The sequence below is a fragment of the Heterocephalus glaber genome, unplaced genomic scaffold, assembly GCF_053883595.1.
Source record: "Heterocephalus glaber isolate CG9 unplaced genomic scaffold, H.glaber_assembly_v1.0 deba00001550, whole genome shotgun sequence".
NCBI lineage: Eukaryota > Metazoa > Chordata > Mammalia > Rodentia > Bathyergidae > Heterocephalus > Heterocephalus glaber.
The window spans coordinates 6,367,443-6,393,363 of record NW_028258343.1 but is presented as its reverse complement, the minus strand read 5'-3'; the positions used below and the strand labels follow the sequence as shown (position 1 = coordinate 6,393,363).

Genomic DNA, 25,921 nt, shown 5'->3' with positions numbered 1-25,921 from the left:
CGCTCTGTGCGGCCACTGCAAATCTACGCTGGGTCACCCTCCTGCTTGTGAAACCATTTAAGGCAAACAAGATGCCTGAATCATGAGGTGAAACATAATACCAAAGTCAGGGCACCACATTCTTTACTACTTAAGTAAATTTCTACATTCTTTGCTGATCAAACTAAATTCTTATTCCATTTGGACAAATGGTGCTTCCTACAAATATTAAATACCATTGGAGGGCCATAGAGTGAAAGAGCAAAAATCAAACAAAAAAACCTCTAACATTATTGTTCACAATAGAATAAAAATCAAAGCACAGAAGATACCCCTAGATAAAGTGTGCTCATTTAATTCTAGAGCAGAAATTGGTTGCTAAAACCACTTAGATGAATTAATCAAAATATTTCCTCTTCTGTACTTCAATTTCAGAGAAGAAGAATTGCCCCAAGAGTATTCTATATTTTACTCTGCTCTGAAATGGTCCAAGAAATCATTAGGGGTGTGAGTTTGTGTGTGTGTGTGTGTGTGTGTGTGTGTGTGTGTGTACATGAGCATGTGTTATGTGGGTAGATAGGAAATGTGTCTATTAGAATTGAGACCATATTCTCATTTCATATGATTTGACAGTTCCTATATGGCATCAATCACTGTTTTTCTACCTACCTTGGTGACAGTCTCAAATCAATCAGTGACCTAGATGGGAAAGATTTTATAGCCCATTACCCAAGCCTTCAGTCATTCCACTTCTGCTGTGACCAAACTGGTTTTCAATTCCAAAAATAGACTGTGCTGCTGAAGATATGAGATATTCAAGGCAGAGATAACAATCTGGTCAGTCTGAAGTGGCCCTCAGATTTTTCACATTATCTATAACGTAAGTTCAGTTATTCATAATAGTCTACCTATGTTTTAAAAGTTATATATTTGACCTATATTAATAAGATACATTAATCCTAAGTATAGAAGCAAACTGAATTTTTAGAAAATATTTTTTAAGCTCTGTAAAGTATATGTGTTTTCAGAAAAGCTAATATTTTCAAAATTTTGGATGGTTTGAGAGTATAATTGGAATGACGAGTGTGTGTTTTTGCTTATTTATGTTAGCACATAAATGTTGCTCCAAATTAGAATGTGTCAAACTAAAAAGAAAAAAATAACTTCAATATGTCCAGATGCACATCCATCTTAATAATTTGTAATATGTCATTTAAATGTCATTTTATAAGGCATAATATAGGTAAGATGTTTTTCATATTTACAACAGGAAATATGTGATTAGAAAATGAATAAAAAATGAAAAGTATTTAATTTTATACTGATTTTGAATGAGAAAAAATTGCCACACAGTTTTATCTTTAATTAATTCTTAGTATTCTTTATATTTATATTGGCAAAATACAAATATTGGGAAACTTGACAAGTTGGGAATGATAATTGATAGGAAACTAGAGATGTTTGTGACAGTTAATTTTAGGCACTATCTTGACTGGATTAAGGGATGCCTGGAGAACTAGCAAAGCACAACTTCTGTGCATCTATGAGAATGTTTCCAAAGGTAATGGACTGTGAGTCAGTGTCCTGAGAGGGAGTGCTCAGCCTTAGTGTGGTGGGAACCATTCCAGTAACTGAGGACCAGACAGAACAAAAAGCCAGAGCAAAGGATTTCCCCTCACTCTCTCTTGGAGCTCTGCCCTTTCTGCTCTTGGACATCAAAGTTCTAGTGAGGCTTTTCAGCCATGGAAATTCTAGGATTCGCATCAACAGCTCCCAAGTTTCTCAGGACCTAGGCCTTGTACTGAGAGCTATGTCATCAGCTTCCTTGGCTCTGAGACTTTCAGGCTTGGACAAAATTGCACAACTGGGAAGTGAGGGTCTTCAGCTTGCAGAAAGGCTGTCCTGGGACTTCTTCTTTAGCATCTATAATTGTGTGAGACAATTCCCCTAATACATTCCCTCTCATTCAGATATGTGTGAATGTGTATTCTTTCTCTTATCTATATCTATAACTGTATCTATATCTCTGTAATCTAAATGTATATCTCTTTACTCCTCTACTGATTTTGTCTCTGGGAAAGATTGACTCGTGCTTTAGATCTAGAATGTCCCCTAAAAGTCTTACATGTTCAGAGGTGGAGCTTTGGGAAAGTGTTTGAACCTTGGGGCACAATACTCACCAGTGGGGTAGTCCATTAATGAGTTCATAGTTAAATGTGCTGTTAGGGGTGGGGGCTGGCTGGCAGAAGTTGTCAATAGCTTCAGAAGGTATATTTCTACCCCCAATTCCTTCCTTCCCTCTGCTACCAGCCTGCCATGAGGTGAACAGCTTTTCTCTGTTAGGCTTTTTCACCACAATGTTTCTGCCTTGGAGCTAGCCAACCATGGACTAAAATCTTTGGAACTGTGAGCAAACTAAATCATTCACCCTTAAGTCACAGATGCCAGGTATCCTGTCCCACTGACTGGAAAGCTGATTAATAAACAATGTTGCATAATGAAAAGCTTAAAATATAATAAGCCTAATTTAGGTTTTTTGATTAATGAAAAATTTCCATCCAACCTAGTTCATGTATTTAGTTAATGAACTAGATATAATCAGATAAGGGTAAACAAAGCATCAGTACCTTCATGACTCTCTCTCTCTCTCTCTCTCTCTCTCTATATATATATATATATAAATTATTCAGAAAACATATTAGAAAATTATATTTTCTCTAGAATGTTGATTGAGATTTTGATGAGATTGTTTTAACTATATGACAACTTTTGTCCATTAAAATTATATATATGATTTAAGAAGTTTTAAAGAATTGCATTCTTTTTTATCATTTCATGAAAATCTGAAAACTAGTCAGTCAAGATTTTGTTTAAAAAACAAAAAGAAAATTTTGATTATATTTATTTATTTTCTTTTAAAAGAAACCAGATAGACTAATCATTCATGCTGAAGCAATATACAAGAATATTCATTTAATGTTTATTCTTTCTAGGACACTATTTTAGGGACTAGATATAATAGGTAATTAAAATTCTGTCACACAAACCTGCAGCCCTGTGGAATGCTGGGATCCATAGGTTGATCCCTGACCAACACAACAACTGTCAATTCCATGCCTCAGCTCAGCCAGCACCAATTTAAAGCTGGTTCTGCATTGCTTCCCATCTGCATAGGACAACAGAAGTGCCGGTCAAACAACAGACCTACTGTTGGATAAGGCAAAAGTCTGGAATAGGAGATTCAAGATGGCTGCCTAGAGGAAGAGTCACATCATAGAAGCTAAGGAAAGAGCCACTGAGAAGGAATGAGCTGGAAGAGCCAACATGGCTGAATAGAGAAAGAGCCATATCAGAGAGACTTGGAGAACATCAATGAGAAACACAGAGGAGAGAGAACAAGATGGCGGAGCGTGAGTTTCAGCAGTTTGGCTTCTTCAGGACAAGGTATCTGAAGTCTGGAGTTGGAGACAGTGGGAAGAACACAAGTCTCTGAATCCTGAGTGGTGAATCCTGTTGGTGGTGAGTCTCTACATTAGAAGCACCCAAGGACATAGCTGCACAGTGTAGGTATGGGACAGGAAGACATTGTAGGAAAATACTCAGGAATATTCTTGACAGAACAACAATTTGGGCACATCTAAAAACACAGAGATAACTAGTGAAATCAATGAATAAACAACAACAAAAATACAATGATACAACAACAGATAAGGAAGGTAATAATAGTAAATAGCCAACATAGCTCAGTGATATCTCTCAATGTTAGTGTCCTCAACTATCCAATCAAAAAGACACAAACTGGGCTGGGGATTTAGCTTAGTGTTTCCCTCACTTGCCTTGCAAGCGCAAGGACCTGAGTTCGATCCCTGGTACCAAAAAAAAAAAAAAAAAAGACACAAACTGACAGACTGGATCAAAAACCAGAATCTATCTGTCCAAAAACAAGCAGGAGTAGCAAATCTAATATCAGACATGTATATGGATACAAAGAGGCAAAGAAGATCACTACATACTAGTAAGGAAACAATCCCACAAGAAGAGATAACATTAATAAACATGTATGCATCAAATAGTGCAGCATCTATCTCCATAAAACAAACTTGGTGAAATTAAAAGATCAAATACACATGGACACAATCATAGTAGGGAATTTTAACATCCCACTTTTACAAAGAAACAGATCAACTAAACAAAAAACCAATAAAGAAATTTCAGAGCTGAACCATACCCTTGAACATAAGGACATAATATATATATATATATATATATATAGAGAGAGAGAGAGAGAGAGAGAGAGAGAGAGAGTATCCCATTCCTATACAATAGAGTATACATTCTTTTCAGCAGCACATGGTATCTTTTTCCAAAATAGATCACATACTAGTACACCAAGCCTGCTTAAGTAAGTATAAAAGAATTAGAATCACCCCATGCATACTATCTGACCACTATGCAATGAAAATAGAAATCAATCAATCAATCAAGTTTATTAGTACATTTTAGATGTAAAATAGTTACATTCCTCCTTGGGATCTTGTACCTTTACATGGTGTATCTTAGTTCTTATTTTTTTCTCATTTCGTGCCCTGCCATCACCCTCTCCACCCTTCCCTATATACTGAGACTTTGTTTCCATTTTTTCCTTTTTTCATAAAAAATGGAAATCTATGACAGAAGAAATTTTGAAAAAGGCAAAAGCTCCTGGAAAATTAAGAATACATTGCTAAACAAACAATGAGTCACAGACGAAATCAAAAAAGAAATTTTAAAAATTTCTGGAAGTTAATGACAGTGACTATACATATCAAGAAAACTTCTGGGATAGAATAAAAGCAGTTCTAAGAGGAAAATTGGTCCCAATAAATGCTCAAATTAGGAAAACAGAGAATTCCCAAATAAATAACCTTATGAGAAATCTTAAAATACTTGAGAAACAACAACAAACCAGCCCCAAATTGAAATTAAGGAGGGAAATTAAAAAGATATAAATAAGGTTTAAAATGATTAAAATGAATAATTGATAATTTGAAATAGGAAGAAAAGGTCCAAAGGGGTAGGGGAAGTGGGAGGGAAAGGGTAAGGAAAAAAGGGAAAGGAAAAATTATAAGAAAAGGAAAAATGGAAACAAAGTCTTTGTAAATGGGGAAGAGTGGAGGGTTGAAGGGAGGACAGGCAATGGGGAAAAAATAAGAACTAAGATACATCATGTACAGGTACAAGTACACAATGATAAATGTAAATGTATTGTATAACTAAAATGTACCAATAAAAGAATTTAAGGAAAAAAAAATGATAATTTGGAAATATAGTAAAGCAATTAAAAACAGAAAAAAAGATCAGAAGAGAAATCAATGAAATGGAGACTAAAAAAATTAAGGAATCAAAGAGCTTGTTCTTCAAAAGAATGAATAAAATAGACTCTTAGCAAGACACACCAAGAGAAAGACAGAAAAAGACTCATATCAACACAGTCAGAAACAACAAACGTAAAATCACAACATACACTGTCGAAATCCAAAAGATAGTAACTACTTGGAAAAATTATATTCCAACAAATCAGCAAAATTTGAAGAAATTAATAGATTCCTAGCCATATACAAACTACTAATATTTATCCAAGAAAATATAAATGTGCTTAATAACCCAATAACAAACAATGAAATTGACTCAGTAATAAAGAACCTACCAACTAAGAAAAGCCCAGCACCTGATAGATTCACGGATGAACTCTGCAAAACCTTTAAGGATGCTATATCATTGATATCCTGAAGAACTTCAAAGAAATTAGAAGGGATGGAATCCTCCAAAATTCATTTATGAAAGCCATCATCACCCTAATCCCCAAATCAGATAAAGAACTAATCAAAAAAGAGAGATATGGGCCAATCACCAATCACTTTAATAACATACATGCAAAAACCCTTAACAAGATATTGGTAAATATAATGCAGCACATTTTCAAAAAGATCATACATCATGATCAAGTAGGTTTCATCCCAGAGTTTCAAGGATACTTTAACATACATAAGTCTATAAATGTAATACATTTATAATATAGGAACAAGGTCAAAATAGGAGCAAAAATAGGAGCAAGTCAAAAAACCACATGGTCAAATCAATAGATGCAGCAAAGGCTTTTAACAAATCCAACACTCATTCATGATAAAAAAAAAAAATCTAAAGAAAACAGGCATAGAAAGATTATAACTTAATATAAGGCCTATTTATGACACACCAATAGCCAACATCCTACTAAATGGGGAAAAATTAAAAGCATTCCCTTTAAAATAAAAAACAAGACAAAGATATCCACTATCTCCTCTGTTATTCAATACAGTACTTGAAACATCAGTCAGAGCAATTAGACAAGAGAAAGAAATAAAAGGGACAATAGGAAAAGAAGAATTCAAATTATCATTATTTGCAGCTGACATGACCCTTTACATAGAAGACTCAAAGAACTCTACCAAAACACTCTAAGCATTAATAACCAGTTTCAGCAAAGTAGCAAGATACAAGATCAACAAAAAATAATCGTTAGGATTTGTGTATAGCAACAATGAACAGGATGAGAAGGAAATTCTAAAAACAATACCATTCACAGTCACTTCAAGAAAGGTGAAATATCTAGGAATTCACCTAAGGAAGTGAAAGACATCTACAAAGAAAGTTACATTACTCTGAAGAAAGTGATTAAAGAGGACATCAGAAAATAGAGAGACCTTACTCCTGCTTAGGCAGAACAAATACTGTCAAAATGGCCGTACTTCCAAAACTTTTAAACAGATTAAATGCAGTCCTAATCAAAATACCAACAGCATACTTTACAGATCTAGAGAAAACAATCCTAAAATTCATATGGAACCAAAAGAGACTCTAAAAAGTGCAAGTAATTTGGGGCAATAAGTGCAAAGCAGGCAGCATAAATATATGACTTCAAGCTATACTACAAAGGAATAGGGATAAAAATGTCATGGTACGGGAATAAAAACAGACACATGGGTCACTGAAACAGAATAGAGGACACAGAAACCTCCCCAGACATATTCAACTATTTGATCTTCATCAAAGGTTCCAAAAGCACATGTTGGAGGAAAGGGAACCTCTTTGACAAGTGGTGTTGGGAAAACTGATGATCTCTTTGTAGAAAAATGAAACTGGACCTTGTGTCTCACCATATAAATTGAAATTAAAATGGATCAAAGATCTAAACATTAAAACAGAAATATTAAACCTTCTGGAAGATAAAATAGGTAAAATACTTGAAGACATAGGTATAGGAAAGGATTTTCGAAACAGAACCTCAATTGCACAAGAAATAGCAGCAAGAATCAACAAATAGGATTATATCAGACTGAAAAGCTTCTGTACAGCAAAAGAATCAATCAACAGAGTGAAGAGAAAGTGTACAGAATAGGAAAACCTTTTCCCAGCTACTCCTCGGACAGAGACCTAGTATCTAGAATATATAAAGAACTCAAAAATATTAATCTACCCAAAATTAAAGATCTAGTGAAGAAATGGGCTAGAGAAATGAACAGACATGTCACAGAGAAAGAAATACAAATGGTTAACAAATATATTAAAAAAATTTAACAACTCTGGCCATTAGAGAAATTTAAATTAAAACAATGCTAAGATTCCATCACATTCCGGAAAGAATGACAATCATTAGGAAATAAAACAATAAAAATACTGGCATGATTGTGGTGAAAAAGGAACTCTCCTGCATTGTTGGTGGAAATCCAAACTAGTACAGCTATTATGGAAATCAGTATGGAGATTTCTCAAAGAATTGAAATTAGAAATTCCAGACAACCCAGCTATTTCTCTGCTAGGCATCTTCCCCAAAGAGCATAAGTCATCATACTATAGTGATACATGCATACCAATGTTTATAGCAGCACAATTTATAATAGCTAAATCCTGGAAGCAGCCTACATACCCATCAATAGATGGTTCAATAAACAAGAGATGGTATATATATATTATAATATTTCTCTGCTATGAAGAATGACAAATTTGAGGGATTGTATGAAAATGAATGCACCTGGAAAATACAATACTGGGTGAAATAAATCAGACACACAAGCTTAGATACTACATGGTATCTCTCATTTGAGTGAGGCAAAGTACAAACAAAAAATGATAAAGGACTGATAAAAAGGAACATGGGGACAGATCTCATCCAATAGGGAAGTGGTTCAAGGAAACAAGATGAGAGGAGGATGGGAAGGAAAATAAAGATGTGCCATGTACAGGATCCTAATAACTCTAATCAATGTAAGTATTACAAGCCATAACATGAGCTAAGACAAAGAATGTCAATATGTAAAAGGTGATAGGGGAATCAGAGGAAGAGGGGGAGAGGTGAGAAGGAAAAAGGGATTAGAAAAAAACAAGCTGTAATAAGTACATGTAGCCATTCCCCAAGATGGTTGTAAAGTGCATGACTTGCAAACATGTACCAATAAAATAAAATGTAAAAGAAGAAAGAAATGTAAAAATAAAAAATAAAAACTGTCAGTGTCTGCCAGTAGCTTACGTTCTAGTTTAGTATTCTTAAAATAATCCACATACAAACAAGTAAGTGAGCAGCATAGTTGTACACATGATAGTAATAAAGAAAATGAAAGGGTCAACTTTAAATGGCAAACACAGAAAATAGCAATATAAAGGACATTCCTGAAAGAATAAAATTTGAAACACTCAAAAAATGTCATATGGGGATGTCAAGACTGGTAGTTTGGGGAAGGATGAGAGGTAGGTACAGTGGTTGTTATATTTAGTTTATTCCAATGCTTGTCATATAATTATCAACAATTCATGATACTAAGGTAACAAGATGTGCAGAAGTCATACTAACTTCTAGAATATAACAAAAATTGCTCTTACAAACAAAAAGACAAATAAAGGATGATCTCATTTATATGTGTAATGTAAAATAGATGAACTAAGAAACAGAGAGTAAAATGCTAAATGCCAGGACGGGGAAGTGGGAGAAATGGAGATATATTTATCCAAGAATACAAACTTTCAGTTATGAGATGAGTAAGTTCTAAAGTCCCCAATGTACACCATGGTGATTATGCTAACACAGCTTGGCAATAACAATGTATTGTATACCCGCAATTAGTAAAGAATATAGATTTGTAGTATTCACACTACAAAAGTAAATTTTAAAATAAGCATGTAGTAAGGGATTGATTTGTGAATCAGCTTACTTGTGGAAATCATTTCAGAATATATACAAATATCAAAATATCTCATTGTACATCTTCAGTATATATGACTTCAATTTGTCAATAAACTGAAAAAATAAATCACTTATTGCAAGTATCTTCATGAGACTCTTTAAATATGATTTATTGGTAATAACTGGCCTTTTGGAAAAGATATTAAGGAAAACTGAGAAGACAGATGTTATGGCTTGTGTCTACATGTTCACCCACAACCTTATGCAGTCATAGGTGGGACTTTTCGGAGGTGACTGGATTTACAGTGTGTGGCATTGTGATCAAAGATGTGTGCTGAAACTGATGCATGGTGCAATGCTAGGATTAAGGATGCTCCGCCCTGGGTGTGTGTCATAAGGGCCCTAAGGGTCAGTAGCCTGGATAGGATATAAGGGACAGAAAGAAAGTCCCTGCTTGTCACTTATTGCTTGCTGCTGCTGCTGCTACTGCTGCTGCTGCTGCTTGTCTTCTTCTGCCTCCTACCTGTTCTGCAATACCCCTCTGCCAAGCCACTCTGCCTTGGAGTCAGGCAGTTATGGACTGAAATCTCTACAAACTGTGAGCCAAAATAAGCCTTTCTTCCTTTAACTTTGGGTGTTGAGTATTTTGTCTCAGCAATGAGAAAAGTAATTAAGACAATAGATGACAGATCAATAGATATAGATGATAAAGTTGATTAATAGTTGCATGAATAAAAAACAACATGAATAGATAGGTTAAGTTGCAGATCTCAGTTCATACACTTCAAGCAGCCTCTACAGGGTTCATATAATAGCCACGGTGACCACATTATATAAACAAAGAAAACTAATACAGGGTTTAGCTTCAACATGAAGGTTCTCCTGCCATTAAGTAATTTTCCTATGCCATATACTTAGTTCTTCTTATGACCTAATTATGAATAATTCTTTTAGAATAGGATTATTACAACTATGCTTATGACAAACTCAGCAACTATTTAAAGACATCAATACATGCGGCTAGGTAGGGGCACGGAGTCTGCATCCAATTTGATAACCACAAAAGAAATGTCAGAATTAAAGAATCTTTTGAAAACAGTATTTTAGTTTGCCCTAGACTGAACCAAGATTGACACAAATATTGCATTTTTTAGATACTTAAGGAAAAACAAATCATTGACTTTTAAGGCATCATGCCCAGAAATTGCATGGTCTAATACAACACAGAATCACTCAAGGAAGAATAACACTTTATTGGATTCTTAGCCTCATTAAACGTGCCTCCACAGAGGGAAGACACACAGGGGACCAACAGGCCCCCTGCACTAGGAGTCTGGGAACTTACCCACCAGCTCAGCAGTGGAAGGATCATATTTTGAGAACTTGCAACACATTTGATAAATAAGCACATGTTAATTTGACAATAACAAAGTGATTATTGTTATCAATTATAGTATATTAATAATTGGATAGTAGGATTATAATTACCTAGTCTAATATATTAGTTATTGGATAGCATGATCAATGTACTACATCAGATATGTAAGCTCAATGAACAGAAAAACTATTTAATAAACACAGACTATAAAGCTATAGCCGCTTCAGAAGTATATGCTGATGGCCATGGGAACAGCCCATAAAAATGTAGTAAGATTAGTCATTCTGTCAATCATTAAAGATTATTGATTGATTGAATGACGCTTTCATTATTTATTTTATATAACAGACAAGACCATCATATAAAAATCCAGTGTCTAATCTGTCACCCAGTGATATTAAGTTCTGAAAGTGTAAAGCATGGCATTTATAAAAGCATAATAAAAGCATTATAAAAGCACTTATAAAAGGTAAAAGCATACTTTTTATCCATATTGTATTGGTTATTCCTGGATTTATTCAGTTTTTACATTTGATTTAATTCTGACAATTATTGTGATGAATGATAGATGTTAATGTTCGCAGTTAAAGGTATGCGATGCTTGAAGACACTGTAATATTTGCCAAATCAATATATACTTGACTTTCTTGACTCATGAATGTGTGTTAAAAATTTTTATGAGGCTACTTCTGCTGCTGCCATTTCTGCTACTTCTGCTGCTTGCCTGCTGCTACCTCCTGCCTGCTCTGTGATCCCCCTGTGCCAAGTCTCCCTGCCTTGCAGCCAGCTGATTATGGACTGAAACCTCTTCAAATTGGATCAAACTCAGGACCTTGCACTTGCAGGCAGGCGACATAGCACCACTGAGCTAAATCCCCACCCCTATTCTTTTCAATATATCCCATCAGGAAGTTATTTGACCTGATCAGACCCCTTGAGTACAGAGGAGGTGAGCCGCTCTCAGCACACAAGAGGAGGCTTCTAGGCCACTGTACCATGCTACGACCACAGAGGAGGTTAGTTGTGATGGCGCCAGAAGCACCCCCCCACACCGTGGAAATGAGAAGACACATAAACAAGTTTCAAAACCAGACTTCCAGATGACCTAAAACACCCCAAAGGGGAAACAAGATGGAACATTGTGATACTCAACCACCTGGACTCCCTGAACTGGCAACAAAAGAGGATCTGGAAAAAATGAAATCAGAAATAATTTCTCAAATAACAACAGAGATTGTGCCCATAGTGCAAGACATGATCAATTAATCTAGAGAAGACACAGGAGAAAAATAGAAGAGCTGAGGAAAATGATGGAATCCCAACATAGGAAACAAATGGAATCCATAAAACAGATAAAAACAGATTTCCAGGAGATTAAAAACTCCATTGAAATTCTGTGCAACAGAATAAACTAATGTAAGGACAGAATTTCAGATATAGAAGATAAGATTGCAATTAGTGATCAGGAAAAGAAAAATTGCTTTAAAATTTATAAGGGACCACGAGAAATCAATCCAGCATCTGCTAGACCATGCAAAGAAGAATAACGTAAGAATGACTGGTGTCAGTGAAGAAACAGGAGAGAGTGCACATGACATAAAAAAAAAAACTGTTCACAGAAGTGATGGCAGAAAACTTCCCAAGCAGCGGAAAAGAACTTGACATACAGATAAGTGAGCCATGTAGGATTCCAACTAGCCGTGATCAAAAAAAATCTACTCATAGGCATATAATAGTTAAGATTCCAGAAACCCAACATAAGAACAAAATTCTACAAGAAGTGAGAGAAAAGAAGCAAATCACATACAAAGCAAAGTCCATTGAATCACAGCGGACTTCTCCATGAAAGCCCTCAAGGCAAGAAGAGCTTGGAGTGATGTATTCCTATCCCTAAAAGAAAACAGCCTCCAACCCAGTTTGATGTACCCTGCAAAATTATCTTTCAAAATAGATGGAGAAATAGGATACTTTCATGACAAAGAGCACCTTAGGAACTTCATGAATACCAAACCAGCACTTCAAAAAATTTTAGACAATATCCCAGGAAAAGACAATGTGGATCACAATCCCAGGAAGCCCACCAGAATGAATCCACCAGGCACAATAAGAAATTAAAAGCAGAGGGGGAGAATCCAACAAACAGAAAAGTAATAACAATGATAAATCAATATGTATGATTTATAACCATCAATGTTAATGGTCTCAACTCATCAATCAAAAGAAATAGACTGCAGAGTGGGTCAAGAAGCAAGATCCAACAATATGCTGCATACAAGAAACACATTTAATTAAAAAAGAAACTCACAGTCTGAAAGTTAAAGGGTGGAAAACAATACTCCATGTGGCAGGAACCCAAAAAGAAAAAGCAGGAGTAGCTATCCTCTTTGCAAATCAAGTGGATTTCAAAGGAAAATCTGAAACACTCTGGTCCCAAGAATTTCAGATAAGGGATCGTCAACTTGTATGTACAAATCTATTGTGAACACGTGTTTTCATTCCTCTCAAGTAAAAACTTAAGAACAGGACTGTTGGTTCTTAACAGTAATACAAGAAATTTCTGTATTGTTTTCCAAAATAGTTTTGTCATTTTACATTCACATTAGCAGTATTAGAAAGTTCTGATTCACACCTAAGCTGATATTTCTTCTTTTAAAACTTTTAACTTTATTTCCCTAATGAGTGTATAATTCAATCTTGTTACTGTACTGATTAGTATTTTTCTGATTCTAGTGTCGCACACCTTTCCTTGTGCTATACTGGCTATTTATCATCTTCTTGTGTCTACTTTTTAATTGAGTTGTTTATTAATGAGCTGTAAGAGTTCTTTATATATTCTGATTATAGGTTACATGCATTATAAATATGGTCGGTTTAAGAACTACTTTTCATTTTCTTAATGATGTCATTTAAAGTTCTAAATTTTGATGGAATCTCATTTATCAATTTCTTTCTTTTATACATCATGGTTTTTATATCCTAGGAAATTCTTGCCTGCCCTAAATTCATAAACATTTCCCTTATAATGTCTTCTTAAAGTTTTATAGTTTTAGCCTATCAAATTTAGGTTCATAGTTCCTTTCAAGTCATTTTTATGTATGGAAATAAAGGGTTGAGATTAATTTTTTATATACAGATACCTGGTGTTCTAGGGCCATTTGCTGAAAACACTATCTTTTCCTCTCCTCTTGAATTGAGTTTATGTTTTATAAAATGTTACTGTTAAATAACCTTTCAAAACTCAGTGGACCATATATGTGTGGTTCTATTTCTAGATTCTCTGTTTTATTCCAATGATCTCTATGTCTTTCCTTACACCAACACTGCCTTGATTACTGTAACTTTAGAGGAAGTCTTAAAATTAGGTACTTAAATGTCTTCCAACACTGTTTTTTTTTTAATTTTCTAGGTCCTTTGTACTCCTACATAACTTCTAAATTTCAATATCCAATTCTTCATTTATAGCAAGTATACATAGACCTGAATTTTTATATATACCTTGTGTTTTCTAATCCTGCTAAATTCAAATACAAATTCTAGGGGCTCCTAGAGATTTCTTAGTATTTTCTCTGTAGATGATCATTTCATCTACATATAAAGATTTTACTTCTACCTTGTCAATCCTATCCTAATTGTGTCAGTTTATTGCTAGACTATTTTGGTTTGGGCCTATGTTTCAAAGTTTAATGGACAGATGAAGAGTAGGCATATCTGCCCTTGTTCTCCACCTTAGGGAGAAAGCATTGTATCTTCTCCATTCATATAACACGTTATTGCTGGAAGTATGGAATGCATGTCTTTTGTCTGTTGAGAAGGTTCTGTTCTACTTTTAGTCTCCTGATAGCTTTTACCATGAACAGCTGTAGAATTTAGTCCATTACTTTTTCTCCAACTACTTTCAGGATCATTTGGCTTTTTCCTTTCCTCTGTTAAAATGATGACTTTTAGGGGTGGATCTTCCAATGCTGAACCAACACTGCCATCCCTATAATGAAACCACTTTCCACATACTGCCAGATCTCACTTCTAATAGTTTGCTTTGTAAACAAATTTCATGTTCATACTTTTTCTTCTATTATCTTTATCCAGTTTTTAGTATTAGCACAATGTTGATTTCCTAAACTGAGGGGAGAAATGTTCCTTCTTTTTTCTGCTTTAAATGTTTGATATAATTTATCAGTTAAAACATATATGAGCCTACCATTATCATATAGGTAGGTTTTCAAGCTAGGAATATACTTTCTTTAATAAGTGCTATTCAAATTTTATATTTCCTCCAGAGTTAGTTTCATTAATTTGTCTTCCAAAGTACTTCTTAGAAGTTGTCAAATTTATTTCAAAACAGATTTTTGTAATATGCTTTCTATATCCTTTTAAATTCTGTCAATTCTATGGTAATGTCTCCTAGATCTTCATATTGCAATTTTAAAAATGTATGATTGATTTTGTGTAATAGGAAGAAAAGGTCTAAAGGAGTAGGGGAAATGGGAGGAGCAGGGGAAAGGAAAGAAGGGAAAAGAAAAAACACGACTAAAGGAAAAAAATAGAAACAAAGTCTTTGCAAATAGGGAAGGGTGGAGGGGGTGAAGGTTAGGCAGGGGAAGGGGAAAAATAATAACCAAGATACATCATGTAAAGGTACAAGATCCTAATGATGAATGTAACTGTATTTTATACCTAAAATGTACTAATAAACTTAATGGAAAAAATTTTTATGAAATAAATATGAGATAGATATGCTTATTCTCACTTGTAAGTTTCACAATGTGTACATGTGGTGAAACATCACCTGATATCCTATAAGTATGCATACTTTTATCTGTTCACTTAAAACCCCCAAATTTGAAAAATACTGCAACAACTATAAGTTGTAGACTATGTGAAAAACAGGTGAAAAAAGACTGGGAAAATGTTGATAATTGCTGAAGCTAATTGATGGACTACTAGGGCTTATTTAATTACCTAATTCTAATTTTATATGTGATTTAATTTTTATAGTAGAAGTTAAAAATAAATAAATGAAATTTTTAAAAAATTCTTGTTATAATAGAAAATGAAACTGAAAATTAGGGTAATTTTCTCCATTTTATAAAACCAGTTTTTGCATGGAATCCATAGCGTAGTAGTTTTCAAATACTGTAACAGAAACATCTTCTTTTCATTAAGCTACTATATAAATAAAATATTTTAGTGGGTAAATTTTATTTCTATGATTAAATTATAATCTTTGCAATTTTTAAGTCAATTAGAGGAAAGTTCATTTAAATATATAAGTATGTGAATATAAGCCTGCTTATTCCATATACCTGTTTAAGCAATAAGCAAGAACATTTTCTAATAGCTTCAACCCTTAAACCTAGAGATTGAGAAATAGATGGTAAGAACAAAGTGTGGAAGTAGAAAGTTTCAATTAAAAAAATTATAACAATATCAGGCTTGTGAAAACACTATTAGCACTGGAGTAATCATGAAAAAACTCAGTTTGATCATAAAATCTTCAGAGTGCTAAGAAATATGATATGTACCAGTTTTCCCTGAATGTAGAGATACAGTTGAGGCTCCAAAGTGGTCTGAATACAAGATGCTAAGAACTCGAGTGTTGGCTTCCTAGTGCTGCCATAACAAGTTACCAAACACTGAGTGGTTCAAGTGTATTGTTTCACTGTTCTCACTGGTTGAAATTTTTTTATTCATTAAGTTTATTGGTACATTTTAGATATACAATATGTTGACATTCGTCATTGGGAATTTGCACCTTGACATAAGGTCAAAGTATACAGGGCGGGTTCCTCTGAGGCTGTGAAGAATCATCTGCTCTGTGCATCTCACCCAGCTGCTAGTGGCTGCCAGGGATCTTTCCAGTTCCTTGGCTTCTAGACGTATGACTCTGATCTCCACCTTCATCTTCACCCGGCATTCTCCTGTGCGCATAGCGTCAGACTTCCTCTCCTTACAAGGATATCAATATAGGATGAGGGGCCTACCTAATGACATCATTTTAACCCGATTACCTCTGTAAGGATTCTATCTCCAAACAGGGTTAAATTCTAAGGTATTTTGGGTCAACTTCAACATATGAATTTCAAAGGGTCACAATTTGATGCCTGGCACTGTGACTTCCATTTTTTCTTATGTTCACCATGTGGTTGGGATATCATCATTTCTCACCTCTGTAAGAGAGGTCTTATGCAATGGATAAAACAACAATTAATGAACCTAATAAACTGTTCTGATTAACTATATTTTGGGCTGTGTTTTAGGTCAAGAAGGCCTCACCTCAGGCTTATAAAAGGTGAACATTTATAGGACTAAACTCTTAATTCATATAAAGGTACTTTCGTTTTGGGAGAGAGTGGGTGTATAGTATCCAAAAAACCTGACTTTGCAAGTAAATTGCAATGAAATCTTGTGTTAAAAACTTAGAATGATTTTCAATGAGTGATAATTTAGAACTTTTACTAATCAGCAAAAGTTAATGTTTTGATTGATGCAAACTATTAAACTTTGACATGCAACACATCTGTGTATCAATTATGTGTTATTTCAGTTTTAAAGACAGAAAAGTAGCATTCCCAATGGGAACACTATAGATTCTCACACAAGATACATATTCTCACTCTAGCTTTCTGTAAATGGAATCATTTTCTAATTCTTCTCAGGAAATCTCTATTACACAAATATTGTAAGTACAAAGTTTCATTATTACAGATACAAAAGTGTAAGCTCATCTCATTTTAATAATTTTCATATCCAGACTCACTGTAAGATTTGGAGTGCATCACCAGAAATATAAAATATCCCATCCTAGTATGACATAAAATGATGAACAGTAAAAATAGAATCTATGAAAAATGATGACTTCATCATAATGTTAAAGACAAAAGAAACCTTGAACCAGGGATATAGCTCAGTGGCGCTGCACCTGCTGGGCAAGCACAAGGTTCTGAGTTTGATCCCCAGTACTAAAAGCAAACAACAAAGACAAAAGAAACCACAAATAAGAAACATATAAATGCAGTTCTGCTCTATTTCTAACACTTTACATGTATTGCATCGTTATCATGAAAAACTTAGACATAGTGAAATTTCTAATTTTATAGATTTACAAAATCAAAAGCTTCTGGATTTATTGTTATACTATTATGGACTAGAATAACGATTCAAACTTATCTCTACTTTTATTCAAAAATTTTAAGAAATTCAGTAATTTCTGTACTTCCATTTTAGGAAGACTGGGTGTGAAATGTATCTATGGATAAAAGGTATAACTGCATTTTCTCAAGGAGAGGCATCATAGTTTTGATAAGATTCTCTCAAAAGAATGAACCAAGTAAATAAAGAGGAAAAAAGCTGTTATCTGACAAAATTTCTTAGCTATTAATGAAAAAACTAGATTAAAATAAACAAAAATAAAGGTTCTAATTTTCTAGAGATTTTCTAGATTCCCCACCCCCACCCCCCATAATTTTCTAGCAACTCTAGAGATTTTTTTCCTGGGTTTTTATTCTGACTTACAATGTGGATTATTGTGTTTTTATCAAGGTACTGTTTTAGTGATTTCCTTTGAATTTTACTTTGGATTTTTATTTTATAGGTAGGTTTGTATATGGCCGCCAACGCAGTCAGCAGTGGAAGAGTACAAAAGGGCCATCTGTGCCCTAGAGATCCAAAGGACCCAGCCTGGAGCTCACTGTACAGTCCACTGGAAGGCCATATCAGGAAGCCAAAGAATCCGAGCAGAAAGGCTGGAGTCTGTACTGGAAGGTTATATCTTTGATTGTCATTGAATGATCTGTTAATTAAAACTGTCAGGCCATCATTGAAACTAACTTAAAATTATATTGAGAAAAAAATCAAGTTTCAACTTCTAGGAACATTTATAGAATTTTATTTTAGATGTTTTGCTTTAAGAATAATAAATCTGCACAGATTTCATCCTCTTTAATTCAGTCTTACCTCAGTGACAACATACTTTGAAGAGATGGCTCTCTGCTGGCAATGATTCTGGACTCATAAAGTTGAATACAGTTAATTCTATGTACAATTTTGTAGGTAATACCACCAAAAAGCCTTTGTATGAAATATATTAAAAAACTTCACTGGAGCTAATATTCTAAAAAACCTTACTGAATATCATTTATTACAGAATGAATATTTATGCTTCTTCAAAATTGATGTTGAGCTCTATTCCCCAGTATGAATGCATTTGGAGATGAGGCCTCTAAGGAAGTAAATAAGGTTTAATGAGGTTGTATGACCCTACTAGTGTGTCTCTGATCTGTTGATCTGTTCGAATTAGAATTCTATCAGTGTTCTTTTAAGAAGGGACAAGAGATCTCACTGAATCAATCTCTCTCTCTCTCTCTGTCTCTCTCTCTCTCTCTCTCTCTCTCTCTCTCTCTCTCTCTCTCTCTCTGGATCTCTCTCTGGGTAAGTGGCTGGGTCTAGAGTGTGTGATGCTGGATTAGGGTTGTGATGCTGGGATTAAGGGTGGATATGGATAATGGAAGCCCCACCCTGGGTGTAGGTGGCACCAATCAATAGGTTTGTAGCCTAGATGGAACTAAAGGGACAGAAAGAATGCATGCTTGCTGTTTGTTTCCTGTTGGTTCTTGTCTGCTGCTTTTTGCCTGCAATGCTATGGACTGTTTCTCTCTGGGATACCACTTTGCTTTGGATCCAGCCAACTATGCACTGAAACCTCTACAAACTGTAAGCTGAAATAAACAGTTCCTCCTTTAACTTGTGGATGTCAGGTATTTTGCCTCAGCAATGAGAAAAGTAACTCAGACCATCTACATGTAGGAAGAGAGCCTTCAATTTCTGTTGTTTAACCCACTTAGCCTCTAGTATTTGATAATAGCAGCCTGAGTAGACCTAATTTATGTTGTAATGCTCATTCTTTATGCCAACGCTTGACAATATATGTTGGTCCACCATAGCACTTCCAAGAAAAGTGTGTAATTGAGTCAACAGACTAAGAAAGTTCATATTACAAGTTGATCAATATCATTCATAATAAGAATAACTCAATGAAATCATAATTATAAATAATAATTCCTTATGTTATACAAAAAATGAAGGTTTAAACTTTAGATAATCTTTTGGAAATTGAGACATAATTTTTCATGTTATGTTAGCATTTTGATATTATTAAATATAGCTACTCAAAAGAAAACCTAACGAGTTAATTCTTGCCAATTTTGTTTTAGTAAGAATTATATATAACTGGGTTACAGGAAGCTTTATTTTTCTAGTAATGGTAAGAAAGCACATGAAAATTTTCTTAAATTTCAGAATTATTTTCTGGGCTATTTGATTCAAGAAAAAAATGTATTTCTTGTTTCTTGTTTTTATTTTTGATATGCCATATGGATTTCCTTAAAATTTTTAAAAATAAAAACAGCTGGTTAAATGTCTATATCTTCAAATGATATTAATATCTACTGCTATAAATTAGATTGTATTCTCCAAAAATATATGTGAAGTCCTAATTCTTAATGCCTCAAAATGTGAACTTATTTGGAAATTAGGTCTTTGCAGAGATAATGATGTTAAAATAACATAATTAGATTGGGCACCGATCCAATGTAACTCATATCCTTATACAAATTTGTATATAGAGAAAGACATACAGAGAGGAAAAGCAAATGGAGACACACAGAGATATCTCATTTGAAGATGGAGAAACAAATTGGAATGCTCAGAATTTTCCACCACCAGAAGAAGCTGAGAAATGGCAAGAAAGATTTTACCCTGTGTCTTAGAGCCCTACCAATTTCAAAAACTAATCTTCAAAACTGGCACAATAAATTTCTGTTTTAAGCCACTCAATTTCTGATACTTTGTTACGGAAAACCAAAGAAACTAAGCATCTATGCTACAAAATAGCATGTACTTTAAAATTATAACATACTTTCCAGCTTTCATATTGAATCAAATTCTATCAGTAGCTGAAAACTACATCAACCACTCACTGGGAAAAATACATTGGTATTAATATAAGTGAGTGGCATAAAATATTCTCTAAAACTACTTTTTATTATAGCAGAGGTCTAATAAATGTGGGTTATCTGAAAACATTTTTATTAAAAACACAATTAAAGCATATCTCTGTGTCATTAAATCCATCCAATATTTATTTTGTAAAATAAATATTTTATATCAAAGTAGAAGCCAAATGAAAACTAGCGAGTTCTTTTCTGGAGATAAAGGCACATTTCATGCTTAAATAGGATTTGTGTTGCTACAATTTGTATATTCATAACAAAATTTTTTCAATCAAAGATTCTTAATGTATGTCATATAAAAAGGGAATAGAAATCATTTACAAAAGAACAGAAGCCTCTTGTCTAAGAATCCTTTTATCTAAATGATATCAAAATCCCTATTTTTATGTTAAAAATTATTTGCATGCATATACTTCCCAACTAATTTTCAGCCTTTTGAATGACATCAGAGACTATGATGAAAGCTACCTAGTTCAAAGTTTTCAGTAATATTGGCACTTTTTAAACTTTCATTTTAAAATGCAACCATTTTAACCTTAGAATTCATAATTCTCACTTATATTTACAAGCAATCAGTGGTACTTAAGCATTGTAACAAAGTTTCATTTCAGCATAGCAGGAGATACAAAATGAAGCTGGAGAGGCATAATAGACTGTAGTATATCTGTTCCAGGTTGACAGGCATACATTAACTCTTGGACACATGAGCACAATGACAGGAAGATACTGGTTTTAATTTAAGGTTCAGTGTTCATTCTTCATTGAGATCATTTTAGTACTGACACTCTATTTGCTACCTAATCTTTATTTCAACCTAGTATCCACTTGCATGAAAAAAAATATGGGGCATGTATTTTTATGCTTCATCAAAGCTGTTTTCATAATAGAAAAAAACCCTCCTAACTACATAGGAAAGAAAATTTCAATATTATTAACATTCATCCACACTTTATTATGTGCCAGGCACTATTCCAAGCTCCTTATATTTATGCAATTAATGAATCCTTATACTAACTCTGAGAACATACAAAATGCAAATTTCAAAATCAACCATTGGATCTGTAACTGGTGTTTTTCTTTATTAAGCACATTTCATATTCTTTCATGTGCTCATAGAGAAACTCAGACAAAAATATAGACACATAGAAAATATATAATTCCTTTATCTGTAAGGAAATCTGTAGCTGCAGATGTTTTATACTATTGAAAAAGAAATGTTGCATTAATGTAGAAATGAGTAAAATGTCTCAGTATCCTCAGATTCACTGTTACTTTAGGCATGAAGATGAAAGGGTAACATGTTGAAAATCTGAATTTTGACCTTGACTCTACATTTCTCTAGTTCTATTTAAACATAAAGGAAAAATCATACCTTAAGCAAACCTACGTTTTCCCATTTTAGAAATAAAGAGGAAAGCTATAATTTTTTAATTTTCTAAATATAATACTTTCACTCATGACATTTAATATGCATAAACTATGGTAGATGTTTGGGATAAAAGATAAATGAGCTAATGATGTTTCTTGGCAGTCATATTTTTTAAAAAAGATCTTACTAATATATAACTGGTACACTCCAAACATCACATATGTAATGTATAGAATTTAATTAATTTGGATATTTATATTGAAAGACTACAGAAAACATCAGCCTAAACTATGCTACATTGTTATTTTGACTTTTGACTATTTTGATTCAAATGCATTTGCTAAAAGGTACTTGTAAGGGCATTCTAATCTCTTTCTGTTTTCTTTCAAGCAGGTGATGAAATTCTGCCATTCCTCTACTGAGAGAAGAATAAAAAACAACAACAACAAAAAAATTGTATCATCAAGCAAAAGGACCTGAGAGTGAGAGAACTGTATAAATATACATTGTTTAAATAATTTTTATCCTCTTTCAAGCTACCTGTATTTTAAGTTATTTTTTCCATAATTATCTCTTTATTCAACTATGCATTATTAAAATATTTAAGTCTTGCCAAGTCTTTAGGTCATCTAAAGTTACATTAAACAAAGTTTTATTCTTCTCTCCTGTTAACCTGATTTATGTGAAATTAATTTGCACACCCAGCCAGAAACTCTAGGAGAGTAGAGGTGAAGTTTTGTGTTCTGTACAGCACAAAACACATGAAACAATCACTGCAATGAGAACAATAGACATTTCATCATCTCCAAATGGTTCCTCATATTCCTTGTTTTTTGTTTGTTTTCTTGTGAAAGACCACAATGTGAAATCTCTCTCAACAAAGTTTTAAGTGAAAAATCCAATATTGTTAACTTAGAACAGTATGGTGTGTAGCAGTTGGCTAGAATGTGTGTCCTCATCTTGCATAATAAAATTTATACTGATTGAACGCTTTCCCCATCTTCTTAATCTCTAGCAAGAAGGATTCTCTCTGCTTTTATGAGTTTGACTTTTTAAATATTTCACATGTCCTGCTTGTCATTTTATGATTGGCTCAAACAACAAAATGAAAAAGCAACCTGTGGGATTGGAAAAAATTTTTGCAAGCAACTTACCTGATAGAGGGTTAATATCCAAAATATAAAAGGAATTCCAACAATTTAATAACAAAATAATAACTTGAGTACAAGGAAGCAAAGAAAAAAAAGAAACATTTCTCCAAAGGAGTTTTATAAATGGTTAACAGAAATGTGAAAAGATATACAACATAACCAGTCATAAAGATATGCAAAACTCTAATGATATAAAAACCATTATGATATTTCCTCTCCCATATATCAGGATGGTAATGGTTTTAATAAAGATGACAAAGGTGAACAAGGATGTGGTGAACTTGAAATGCTTGTTACAGTTTCATAAAGAATGTAAAGTGATAAAACTATAGAAAACACTATAGAGCATTTTCAAATAATAAAAATGTCTAATATTTGATCCAGCAATTCTACTTCAGGATTTGCATTTTTAAAAACTGAAATTAGGATCTAGAAGACAGGAGATCTGCTTCCCAGTGGCTGGAACAAAATAAATGACATATGTAACAAAGTAGGAGAGGTTCAATTTAGCTTATGATTTCAGAGGGTTAGTGCCAGGTCAGCTGACTCCAAGGCAGAAACATCATGGGGAAAGGGCATGATGGAGTAAATCTGCTCAGTTATGGCAACTAGGAAGCACTGCACAAAGGAATAGTACCAGCAAGAGATGGACCCTCAGAAGCTTTTCCCTGGTGACAAATCCGGTCAGGCCCACTTCATAACAGCACATTAAACTATGAGCATCAATGTTTTAATCTGAAAGCTCTTTAAGGCAGTCTATGAGATAATTAAGTTTACCCACAACAAAAAGAGATATTTGCACTTTCAGATCTTTACAGTGTTATCAGTGGTGGCTACATGTAACTGAGATGTCCACTGATGGATGAAGAAAATATAGGAAAATACTAAAATATTCTATATCACACATGAACTCTGACACACATTATGTAAAATAAAATCAACCAGCCACACTCATATTCTAATTTTCAGCTCTATACCATAAATAGAGTGAGGTATAATAGAGTGAGGTCAGTTTGCTGTTGCTATGAGAAGCAAAACTAGTACATTTAACTCAAACTAGGGAAATTACGATAGTCCTTTTGAAGGTGATAGCTGTGATTTGAGACTTAAAATTGCATAGGGCTTAACTATGTTGTAAATAGAAAAATATTTCAGGCAGAGAAATCATTGTAGTTTAAGATAGGCTGGAAAGAAATAGCTGGATATACTTGAAGAACACCTGTAATCTAGTGCTGTTTATATAGAGGAAATAACCTCCAAATAGAGAAAACAGAAGTTGAGACAGTGAGTAGGAACGAGATTATAAAAGGGTTTATATTCTATGCCAAAGAACTTGGCACACAATGGAGTATTTCCCAATATTTATTCTCTGAAACTACACTTGGGAAATGGCCCATAAATTATTACATTTTTAGAGAGGAAATAGAAAATAGTATGTCATTGTTTATAGAAACTCTAGATTATGAAATTTATTAAATTTTAACATGCTTTTCTAATATTTTTTTCAAATTTATTTGACCATGAAAAAATTTTAAGTAAATATTCATTGCAAAATATCATACAAGGGCCAGAGACCTAGCTCAGTGGTGCTGCCCCCTGCCTCTCAAGCGCAAGGCCCTGAGTTTGGTCCCTAGTACAAAAAAAAAAAAATCATACGTACAAATTAAAAACATGTACTTTTCATTCCCAGTAGAGTAGAGAGAGAAAGAGACAGAGAGAGAGAGAGAGAGGGAAACATGTTCTTGTCAGGTTAATTTTGACCCTTCTAATTATTAATCTACCCTACTCCATGTTCAAATGTTATATTCATTTTTAACTTTTGCAAAAGAAATGTATGTGAATGTAATTTTACTATCGATTTATTTGTGGGTGGTTTCCTTTGACTCAAATATATTTTATAAATATTACTGTGGGAGTAACAGCCAATTCATTTTCATTGCTGAGTACTATTCATATGAATCCATCACCTTTTAGACACTCTTGCCTTCAGTTTGAAGATACTATAAATAATTCAACTATTGATATTTTTGTAAATAGATTTTGTTGCACATATGTACACAATCCTGTTGTTTATAAACTTTGGAATCAAATTGAAGCACCAAATGCTATGAAATATCCTGTGTTAATAGATGACACTACACTATTCTCTCATGTACTTTTTCAATTTATACTCCCACAAGGAGTAGGTTAGAGTTGATTTGCTGCACATGTCTACCAACAAATGATGTCATTAATCTTTTTAATTTAAATGCTTTACGTAGTTGTTCTTGTAGCATTTTCAAGTGTTCAATATGCATTATTTCCTGAGTAATAATGAGATTGAGCATTAACTCATATAATTTGGTCATTTGTATTTTTTTTGAAATACCTTAGCTATCTCGTTCATTTTATAATTGGAATGATGACTTGTTTGTTTGGTTGAGTGTTCCTTTATCCCTTTTTTATTGATTTATAGTTCCTTTAATATTCTGAAGATGATAATATTGTCAGTTATATGAATTATATATATTATTGCTGAGTATGCTGCTTAGCATTATATTCTTTTAAAGTCATCTTTTATATTGCTACAATTGTCCATAGAGAAGATATTCGTAGAAGATGAGGTAGAAGTCACAATATGATTTTAATAGGTACAGCCAATGAATACAATATCATTTTCTCTTCTCTGTAATAAAACTGTTGTAAATCAACTGTCCATAAAGGTATAGCTCTGTTTATGACAGATTCATTTTGTTTTTAGTCTATCTTTTCTTATCAGTATCAACACCATTACATTTTTAATCTGTATTAATAAATGCTAGATATATTAATTCATATTGATTTAAGAGCAGATAAGAACTA

At 33.5% G+C, this 25,921-nt stretch overlaps 1 long non-coding RNA gene across 1 annotated transcript; it reads left to right on the top strand.

Annotated features, from left to right (window-relative positions):
- The first annotated feature begins 766 nt into the window (after nt 1–766).
- LOC110349454 (uncharacterized) lies at nt 767–22,922 on the top strand. Its single transcript, XR_002395410.2, has 3 exons — nt 767–859; nt 18,145–18,314; nt 22,323–22,922. It is a non-coding gene; the product is annotated as an uncharacterized LOC110349454 (long non-coding RNA).
- Nucleotides 22,923–25,921: the final 2,999 nt, after the last annotated feature.